This window comes from Thunnus albacares, chromosome 22 (assembly GCF_914725855.1).
Source record: "Thunnus albacares chromosome 22, fThuAlb1.1, whole genome shotgun sequence".
In the NCBI taxonomy this organism is placed as follows: domain Eukaryota; kingdom Metazoa; phylum Chordata; class Actinopteri; order Scombriformes; family Scombridae; genus Thunnus; species Thunnus albacares.
Window position 1 is genome coordinate 6,473,086 of NC_058127.1, and position 11,359 is coordinate 6,484,444.

An 11,359-nucleotide genomic window follows, 5' to 3' on the forward strand; every position below is an offset into this window, starting at 1 on the left:
TTGGGGTTAGGGGGTTGGGGTTAGGGGATTGAGGTTAGGGTTAGGGGGTTGGGGTTAGGGTGTTGGGGTTAGGGTGTTGGGGTTAGGGGATTGAGGTTAGGGTTAGGGTTAGGGGGTTGGGGTTAGGGTTAGGGGGTTAGGGTTAGGGGGTTGGGGTTAGGGGATTGAGGTTAGGGTTAGGGTGTTGGGGTTAGGGGATTGAGGTTGGGGTTAGGGTGTTGGGGTTAGGGTGTTGGGGTTAGGGGATTGAGGTTAGGGTTAGGGTTAGGGGGTTGGGGTTAGGGTTAGGGGGTTGGGGTTAGGGTTAGGGGGTTGGGGTTAGGGGGTTGAGGTTAGGGTTAGGGAGTTGGGGTTAAGGGGTTAGGGTGTTGGGGTTAGGGGATTGAGGTTAGGGTTAGGGTTAGGGGGTTGGGGTTAGGGTTAGGGGGTTAGGGTTAGGGGGTTGGGGTTAGGGGATTGAGGTTAGGGTTAGGGTGTTGGGGTTAGGGGATTGAGGTTAGGGTTAGGGGGTTGGGGTTGGGGTTAGGGAGTTGGGGTTAGGGTTAAGGGGTTGGGGTTAGGGGGTTGGGGTTAGGGGGTTAGGGTTAGGGGGTTGGGGTTAAGGGGTTAGGGTTAGGGGGTTAGATGTGTGTGAGAAGGGAGTTGATAAATTGCTGTTCAGCACACTCAGAGGGGATCTGAATTGTTTTTTTATTCTTTATTCTTATCATTTCTGGCGCTTGTGATTTCCCTTTGGCGCTGGCTAAAACCTCTTTGAGGGGAGGTGCCAAAAATTCCTCTTTACAGGAAAAACCTGCCTCTAATATTTGTTATTTTGTCTACGTGTTGTGTACACTGGTCTCTGCTATTCCAAACGGTCTGTTTAGATGTCCTGAACAGGTCAAACCAAAATAAATCTGATCTTTTTGCCAGTTTAAAAAAAGACTTTAAAGCCCTCGAAAGTTTGGTATTTCTCCATAACGTTAAATCTTCAGGACTAAATGAGCTCTACTGAAAGTTAAAGCCACAAAATCTTTAGATATTATTGAGTTTAACAAGCTTAAACGCACTCTAGCAAACCAAATGTGTCCTTCCAGTTGTCGCTTGTCTAAAGATACCCGGATACATGCTTCTGTTGTCACCTTTCAGCTGATTTAATAGTCCACTCAACCGTTAACTGAACACTAATGTGATAACAAGAATCTGAAGGTGAGTGCACAACGTCCACATCTGGCTTTGCATTACTTAATCTCTTTCCCTACTGTATTTTCACCTATTTGCTCGTGTCGGTTCCGTGTTTTATTACTTTATCACAACTCCTTCGCTTGTCTTCGCCTACCTTTTCCACTTCTAACCCCGAGGCTCAATACTTACCATAACCCCTTCTTCTTCTCTTTCCTGTCTCTCCTAAAGTTCTTAAGTTACTTAAACCTTGCTCTCTTTTTCTTTTGGATCTCCCTCTCTTCCTTTTTGCTTTTCCCCTCCACACACATCCCTCCATATACGGGTGTAGATTTCAGGTCAACTCTGCTAAAGAAATTCAGAATCAAACCCCCAAGAAATAAATCACACTGACACGCTATGAGTTCAAGCAATGGCTGAGGTGAAACTCAATTTATCCTCATTTCAAGACTGAAACAAGCAGATATATAAGACTAAGAAGATTTAACAGTAATTATCAAGTTGATATTATCAATATAAATGTTACGTGGGCGTAAAAAAAAATGCTTTTGAGGGATTATTTCCTGAAGGAGTACATCATTTCTTTCAGTAGGTGTCAGGTGAAAGGAAACCAGAGCGCTGAGTAACATGTGCACTCATGTGTGGGGAACAATGAAGTAACAAACAAACTCAAGTGAAGGTTTCCTGCTACAGTGATGGATGAAATTGCTGCGTACAAGTTGTTTTTTTCACACTGTGCCACAATAATAAAGGGAGCAAACCGCTTCTGACTCCCTCTCAAAGGGAGGAAACCTTATATCAGCATATTTTATAACAGTTTGCTATTGTGAAATTAATGAGTATCACCGATTACAAGCGCCAGTTACACTCAAATACTGTCAAATTACAGTTATTGAGGTATTGCATTAAAAGTGTCATCTTTTATTATGTCAATCTTAACACGTCAGCTGTTATCAGAAGTTGTTTTTTTTTAATAAAAGGGAGTTTTGTTAAAAGATGATGACAAACCGATTTTATATTAAAAACTATGACTCAAATGCTTATTTATACACTTTTGGGAGACGCATTGCTCAATTTGAATGTAATGTGGTTTTCTGAGACGATAGGGAATCAGATTAGGAAAAAAAAAAAAAGACATATTGTTGTTTAATTTGGAGAACTTGTTGGGTTTTCCATTTCTAAGTTTTTTTTTTTCTTCTTCGTTTTGTATTTGCCGTTTCCCTGCATGGATGTCAGAAGCTTTTCTTGGCTACAAACGACCTCTCTATGGACTACTTGAACCCATTTACACTTCATGCGTCGTGGGCGGATTGGATAGCTATCGGATATTAAAAAAAAAAAAAAAAAAAGCTAAAAGGAAATGCACCAAAGATGCATCTGAGACGCATTAAAATCTGATTATTCGAAATACCTCCGGAGGTCGTTTCATAACGTATTCTAGCCAGAACGTCTAAAAGGTGTAAATACATCTGTCCAAGACACACATGTAAGCTTTACTCCTTTTCAAAGTGTAACTACTGTTACTGTCAGTGAGCAGTCTGGGGGAGTCGCCACTACTGATTCCTGTGATGACAGCAGATGAAAAGACGGGGGGGCGGGGGGGGGAAATCAGCTGTTGTTCCCGGTTACTATAAACAGACAGAGAGGAAAAACAAGCACCTCCGTCGATTTCAACACATAATAATCTCGTCCCTACAGATAGATTTACCGTATTTTTGCCTATTTTCTACTGTATTTACTGTAATAATATTGGACATTGTGTCTCGATGTGGTGTCCCGTATTGTTAATTGTCCTGTTTTGTGTTGTTTCTTGGCACGGACCTCTGTCGCAGCCGTAGTTCATCCATGTGTTTGTTTCTTGATAAACGTTGATTAGCTGCCAAATTGTTATTGTTTTAACTAATCTGCTAAATCGCTGTGGATTGTACCTATTGTATGAGACACTTTAAATGGAAACGGGAGTCTTTGTCTATGAACTCATTAATCTGTAGCCTGTCCAAAACACTATATACACTCGCCGACCACTTCATTAGGTACACCTGTGCAATCTAATGCAATACAATACAACGGCTCTGCCATAAATTCAACTTTTATGAAGCTTTTTTCAGTTTTTGTTGTCAGAAAGTGAACTAATATTTGTCCGCCATACATGAGGGGGAGCAAAATATTAGGAAAACTTTTCAATATAATGAACTCCAGTGCACCACCATCACTCACTATGACCTCGATAATAAACATAAAGTAGAATTATCACCTTTCTGACAATGTCAACATAAACTGTAAACGTATAAGCTTCATAAAAGTAGAATTTATGGCAGAGCTGTTGTGTTTGATTGCACAGGTGTTCCTAAAATATGCCTTCATACCTTCCTCTTCTTCTACCTTTCCTTCACTTCTTCCAACTATCTCTCCTCTCTGCTGCTTCTCTCGTCGCCTCGTTAGTCCGGGTTACGAGGAGGTGAGGTGGAGGTTTTCTCTCCCACTGGGCCTCATCTCATCCCTTAGCCTGTCTACTACCCATACACACACACACACACACACACACACACACACACACACAAAATCGCTACTGGCTACGCTGGTCAATACACACACACACATATACACAGAGAGTCAGGATAAGGGGAGCAGTTGTCATGCTGTGACATGTTGCTTTTGGAGAGAGAGAGAGAGAGAGGGAAGCTTCAGACAGAGGGCAGACAGTCCTGAAAGCAACAGTGTGTGTGTGTGTGTGTGTGCGCTATGTGGGAAAGTGTGTGGTTTGACCAATGAAACCAGTTAATGTAGGAGAGTGAGCAGATGGGAGATGGAGAGATAGATAAACTTAGGGAGGAAAGACATATAAAGAATGGGAAGATGGAGTAAAAGGTAGAAGAAGAAATAGAGAATTAAGTAATTAATTAGTAAAGAAAAAGGAGAAGAAGAAGAAGAAAGTGAAGGACATAGAGAAGGCAAATTAAGCTGAAAAAGAAAGGAGAGGAAGGAGAAGACGGGATAAGAAAGAGGAGAGAAGTAGATAAGGAGACGAATGAGAAGGAGAAGAAGAAGACAAGAAGAGAAAAGAAGGAGGAGGGGAAGGGAAAGAGACAAAGATGAAGGAGAAGAAGAGGGAGAAAGGGGAGACGAAGGAGAAGAGGAAAGAAGAGAAATGAAATGCATAATTGGGGTAAAAAAGAAAAAATGAGGAGAAGGACAGAGAAGTGAAGGTGTCCAAAAAGAAAAAGAGTTAAAGAGAGAAAAAATTACACAACAATGAGAAAAAGAGGGCAGAAGGTCAGAGATGTCATCTAAAAATAAAAATTTTTTAAAAAAGCAGAAGAGATGAACAGATGGAATTTCACTGTCTGTGGTCAACCGAGGGTATGAACCCAGGACCGATCAATGACTGACAACACACACACACACACACACACTCACACACACACACACACACACACATATACACACTCATACACAAACATGACTGGGCCCAAGATGGAAGAATGCACGCCTGGCGTATAAATGAGTGGAGAAGGGGATGAGTGGAACTCTACTGTTGCAAACGTTTTTCTGGGGGCACGCCACACCGCAACACACACACACACACACCCACACCAACAGACACACACACACACCTACAGACACACACACCCACACACACACACACCCACACAAGGGCCAGCCAAAGGTTTGAAGTAACCACAAACTTGTGAATGTTCTAAATATAGGAGGATTGATAGGATCTGTGGAAAAGGGCTGCCTGGGGAGCGCGCACACACACACACACTAACACACACACTAACACACACGCAGACACGCTAACACAATCAGCCTCCTACGCTCATCAAATTATTTAGCAATCATAGAGAACAGGAGAAAGCTGCTGACAGCTCAGATAAGCTTGTTACAGCGAATCAGCCTTTTTCTAGACAGTTTGAAATGACTTTGCCATAAAAGTGAAAACCTGGCCTGGTGTGTTGCTGCTTTTTAGTCTGAGACTGACGTAGACAGACCCAGACGATAAGCGTAGTGTACAAACGGGGTCAAATCAGACGCGTGAAATACTTAATAGGTCCATTCAAGCCTATAGGTCAACTACTGATAACATGTTAAAGGGGACATATCATGATTTTTTTTGGATTTTCTGTTATTTTGATACTGTAATGATGTCAGATGTTTATGTTAATCATTGTCAAAGTTCCAAAACATGAAGGATAAACAGCCAGTATAGGATAAAAAAAGTTTTTTTTAAACTGTGAATCATTCAAAGATATTCCAGTTGAGCCCCAGATTATAAATATTGACCTAGAAATGTGCATGACACGTCCCCTTTAACCTCTCTGGGGTCCTTCATGTACCTCACATCACCAAAACCCAACTTTAATGAAGTTAATTGAAACTGTTGATACACTTGGCAAGAACACAGCGCTCAGACGATTGGTCAACAGATAATCTATCTACAGCAATTTTGATAATCGTTTAATTGTTTAAGTCACTCAGTTGTTCAAGCAAAGAAACCAAAGAATCCCACAAACTGTCTCTTTGGTTTCTTTTACAGTCAAGAGGTTTTGTTCTTATGCTTTTATCAGTAAGACTTCACGGTGTGCAAGAACTTTGTTGTAAATGCTGTACATCACTGACTGTTGACATGATCTTGTGCTCTGGCGTACTGTGATGGGTATATTTCACTATTTTCCAACACTATATTAAGTTAAGGATTAATCCAAGTCATCAGATATTAGTTGGAGCCCTTCATATTTGCAGGTAAAGATTACAAAAATACTTTGTGTTAAATCAGAACGTAAGAAGCTGCAGAGAAACCTGCATGAAGCAAAAACGGTGAATCCCAACTGCAACGACTGATCTTTAACACGCCAAGTATCACCTTTCTCACACCATACTGTACAAACAAACACCAGTCCGTATCCTGAACTGTCGACCAGCTGTGTAGAGCCTCGCAAGACCTGCCAAACGGGCCCACACCTTGTCCCTGACTGGTCCTGATCCACGTTTCCACAACTTTTCTGAAGCTTTGAAAACCGAAGACTTGAATCTGTAATTAGGATTACAAGTTTATTGGGTGTTTGTACAGTAAACGACATGACTGATGAGCTGTGGTTCCCCTTTTAACAAGATGCAGCTAAAGTGAATAAATCCTGAGATGTTCCCTCCTGCAGTGTTTCAGATACAAGTTCAAGATATTTTATACTTTTCAGGAACTTGTTAGAGATGCCAGAAAATTGCAACACAGTGAAAGAGTTTCCCTGGCAGCGGATGAACTCTGCTGACTTGTTGATTGCACCGCTTGCACATCTAAAAATGAGGCCTGTTTGCCAGTTTCATACATCATACTTCTTACTGTATTGGCCTGAATATCAAACAACTGTGATTATAAGACAACCCCCCCCCCCCCCCCCCTGTTTTTCAACAAGATAACCACTTTTGGATTAGCATAGCGACATTAAGGCTACAAACAACCCATAATACGACAGCACACTGCTGATATATGACATGATCCCCAACTTTTAAAAACGCAGCTTTCCAGAGAAAAATCAACATTTTATATTCAGGCCAATATGATAATAATCTGGTTTGGAGTCTGTGCTGCTTTTCACTGGAAAGTTACAGAATTAAGTATAATCAGAGATGTCAATATGAAGACTAAATTGCCTGACAATGCAATGAAAAGGAGACACTTATTATGTATTAAAACCATGACGTCACCTGTTGGTTTGTGGACGTTTTGAAGCTTTTAGTTTGGCGTTTTGACCGTCGCCATCTTGGTTTGTTGGAGCCAGAAATGATGAGAAGTGACCATATTTGGACGAGAGCTTGGACCCTGCAGCACATCACGCACCGCCGTGGTAACGACCTGTCAATCACAAGGTAGCCTCGCCCTAAAGCATACCTTGCTTTATCGTCTACTTTACTCTAAATGGGGCCATAATTTAAAAAATGAACATCAGGCTGCATTGAAGAAGACTTGAAACTAGCGATTGAGACCATAAACTCACATGTTAAGTGTTTACTGAGGTCATTTTCTAATAGACTTGTATACAAACGGACTTCAGTGGAGTCGCCCCCTGATGGCCATTAGAGAGAGAATGTAGGTTTAAGGCTGCATTCACACCAAATCAGGCGGTGCGGCAATTTGAATGGGGGTAGTGCGGTTCGACTGCGGCCGGAAAGTTGAGCCAGAGTCAACTTTTGGAGACGTCACTGCGGTTGAAAAGCTGCGGTGACCAATCGCAGCGGGAGATCAGACCGACAAGAGTTGTAAACTCTGAGATCAGGGAGTACTGAGACATTACTAAGACGAGGGGAGGACATTTCTCTTCGCTTGATAACGTTAGTGAGGTTAGACTTTGCTGACGGCTTCCTGACTCATTTTAAAAAAAGATGAGAGAAAAAGAGAGAGAGAGAGCAGCTGCGGTCGAGCGAGCTAGAGAGTGAATGGAGAGAGAGGGAGCACGGTGAATCAGATCAATAAAACGTTATTTTCTGATTGTTTCACAGCGGTTACGTTCTAGAGCACAAATAAACACGATCACAAACCCACAAACACCTTTGCTCGACCCTGCGACTGAACGCCGCACCACCTGTCACTTCCACATTAGTGTCACTTTTCAGACCTGGAGCTACCTGCTTGGTGGACACACACACTCAAAAAAACCCCCCAAAAAACCCCATTTAACTTCCCTTTCTTTTTCTTAAGTCTCCAACATTTACACCAGCAGCATCATTTTTAAAATCTAAAGCTTGTTTTTGTTTCACTTTCTGTTTAAAAGTAAGGATTAATTTTCTTGTACACTGAGAGCAAAAAAGCCGTACACTCTACAGATGAGTAAACACTGGATACTTCATTGAATTGGTATGGATCTGGGACACAGCTACGGTTATCTCATGCAGTAGGAACTAGAGAACTTTTCCATCTGTATAAGCAGCAGCAGCAGCAGCAGGAGGAATAACATGTCGTCTTTCTGGCCAAATGGAAAAGAAATGCAAAACTCTGCTCGGCTCGGGCAGAAATAGAAACATAACACATCATGTTGCACAACACCGAACCACAGGAATATACGAACTTCTCATCACGGCGGTGAAAACACGTCACTTTACGTACAGATTTTTGCAAGCATGCCGTGTGTGTTGAAGAGGCATTTTCAAACTCTGTATGTGTGTGTGTGCGTCTAAAAGTGTGTGTGTGTGTGTGTTTCTGTGTGTGTGTGTGTGTCCCTGGGGGAACTCCTGTCTCGGCCCTGTCCCAGGACCCCGGAACCTTCCAGAACACCGGGACCCGACTACACAACAAAACGGCCCCGTCAGCGTGATTTATCGACCATTCAAACAACCAGGTCACACACACACACATATACACACACACATACACACACACCAAAGCATCACACATATGAAAGCGCGGCGCATGTTGACACGCAAACATGAAAAATTTGGTTTCACACACACACACACACCCTGAAAGAATGTGGATCACACACACACACACACACACAAAAAATGCACTCGGGGCAGATGTGTACACACACAGAAATGACGGATAAAAGCACGTTCGGGGGCGGGAGGAATGCGCCTCTTTTGATATGATAAGAAAGGTTAAAAAAAACAACAAAAAAAAAAAAAAAAAACAATGGATGAGTTTAAAAAGAGAAAGAAATAAAAGAGCAAATGAGCTGAATAACTCCGAAAAGGAGCGATGGAGTCAACTGATTCTGATCGGCAAAAGAAAGAGAGGAGAAGAAGGAGGAGGAGGAGGAGGAGATGGAGATGGACGAAGAGGAGGATGAAGCGAGCAATGGGAGCAAAGGAGGGGAAAGGGCGGGGAGGGGAGGGGGTGAAGTAAACATCGATGCCGGATGAATGCAATTTTTTTCTTTTCTCCTTCTCCCCATCTTTCCCCCCTTTCCTTCTCCTCCTCCGAGCGAGAGAACAAGAGGCACTGCATCATCCCGACAGGCGGAGAAAGAGAAGAGAGGGAGAGAGAAAGAGGGATTGTGACGGAGGGATAAAGGGCTATCCGTCTCTGTCTGTCACCTCATTCATCGTCCCCTGCTCCGTCCTGCCGGCCCATCCGTCATCCGCTGTCACACACACACACAATCACACACACACACACACACAATCACACACACACACACACACAATCACACACACACAAAAATACAGACACACACTTTCCACCCACTTTCACACACTGAACAACAACAAACACACACACACACACACACACACACATACACACACACACATCAAAGACGGGGAAGGCAGACACACAAACTTTGACTCGCTCGCTCGCTCTCCGCCCTGTTTCACACATTCACCCGAGATGACACACAAACTAACACACACACACACACAGTCACTCTACGCTTAGTTTCACACACTTAGCGCGCACACACACACACTTTCTTCCCACTTTCACAGCAAAAAAAAAGACGACAAACACACATAAACGGACACACACAGCAAGCCAGAAAGGCACACACACACACACAGACACAAAGTTCGCTCGGGCTCTCCGCCCCGTTTCACACATTCAACGACGACGACGGACACACAAACACGCACCAAACTTTCTCTCATAAAAAAAAAAAAAATAAAAAAACGACCACAACAAGTTCGCTCGCTCGCACGCGTGTTCATGCATGTACGCACACAAACACTTCCCCGCCCCAACATCCTGGTTTCTCAGCCTCCAGAACACAGCGGAGCCGTCCAGTTCTGTCCGCCCCCCCCCTCTTCTTCTTCTTCTTCCTCCAACCCCCCCCCCCCCCCTTCTTCTTGAGTGGTTCTGCTCGGTTTTTCCCAGGACCCAAAACAAGACGCCCCGAGTACACAGCCGGGCCACTTCCTGCACTCGACTGTTTCTCAATATCTGGTCTGAGGACCCAAGTCGTGGTCCGCACACACATTGTCGACTGCTCGGATGACGCCACGAAGCGTTTCGAGCCGTAAAAGCACAACCACAAAGCGGCGTTACTGCTTCAGTACGTTTCTTGATGATATATCACTTCTTAAGCAGTAGATTCTGCAGGATATCGGCTCTGATTAGCCTTCTGATCGACCATATTGATCACGTGAATCACAGGTCACCGTCCCCCAAGTAGATGGGAGCGGGTTGGGGTTGCTTGAAGTCCATATAGGTCAGATTACGCAATGACAAACATCATCAGTTTGTATAAAGGTTAGATGAGAGGATAATGTGCATCCTGTGTTGACAACTCAACCCATTTTGTATACATTATGTGGGACTGCTCTAAACCAGTATATATACACAAAGGACCAGTGGAGGGGAACTGGTGCCCTTTAATCTTTTAAAGTTTATTCCTGAGTTGCTCGTCTACTGTAGTGAAGTAAAGACCGATGACGTGGAGATAACAACATGAAGCAATAAGCAAAACGCACATCATGACTCACAATATGATAACAATGGTACTATTGGTGCTATTGGTATTCTTAATATGTAAACGGATACCGATACCGTCACAGTCATCGTTGGGTTACGGCGGTGAGTAAGTGAAAAGTATCCGACGAGCTCGTCATGACGGTCATATCGACCTTTAAAAAGCAGCTGAAGTCATCAGTTTTTCAGTCTTTTTTTAGTGTCGACCAGTGAATCACAGCACAGAACAATGTAACCTGGAATGTTGATTAGGTCTGTGGATACAAGTCAGTGTTAAAAGACTTGATTAACCCCGTCATGCATGGTGTCCACTACAGCGGACGGATATTTGGAAGCCATTTTGAACCATTTAAGTTGTAGTATCATGTCCCAACTAACAGGTGGTGAACCTTCAATTCCATCTGAATGTTATTTTTGACTCTCTCTGTGATTTTGAGATACTGAATCATAAATTCAACATGGCGTAAGGTGAAGGAAATGCACCAAGTAGCTCAGGAATATCTGTTAAATACTTTTATTCTAAGAGAAAAACAGGTAAAAAGTATATTTTTCAACTAAATAAGATGTTTGAAATACTTTTATCAAGTTTTTAATAATATTTCTCTTGTACATTTTTTTTTCTGTGACTGAAAATACATCTCAAAGGGTATATATTCTGCCTATTGGGCCTAGGACATGTTTTTCAAATATCCTCTCTATTGTTGTTGTTATTTAATGTTCCTATATGTGTATTCATACTATTTACTCTTAGTAGTAAAATAATATATATAAAAATAAATGTTTTTTTTTCCTATATTGATT

The 11,359-nt window shown here is 42.6% G+C and overlaps 1 protein-coding gene across 7 annotated transcripts in view; it reads right to left on the reverse strand.

The window, feature by feature from the left end:
• exoc6b (exocyst complex component 6B) overlaps positions 1 to 11,359 on the reverse strand; it is a 116,258-nt gene that overhangs the window by 28,767 nt on the left and 76,132 nt on the right. The window lies entirely within an intron of this gene.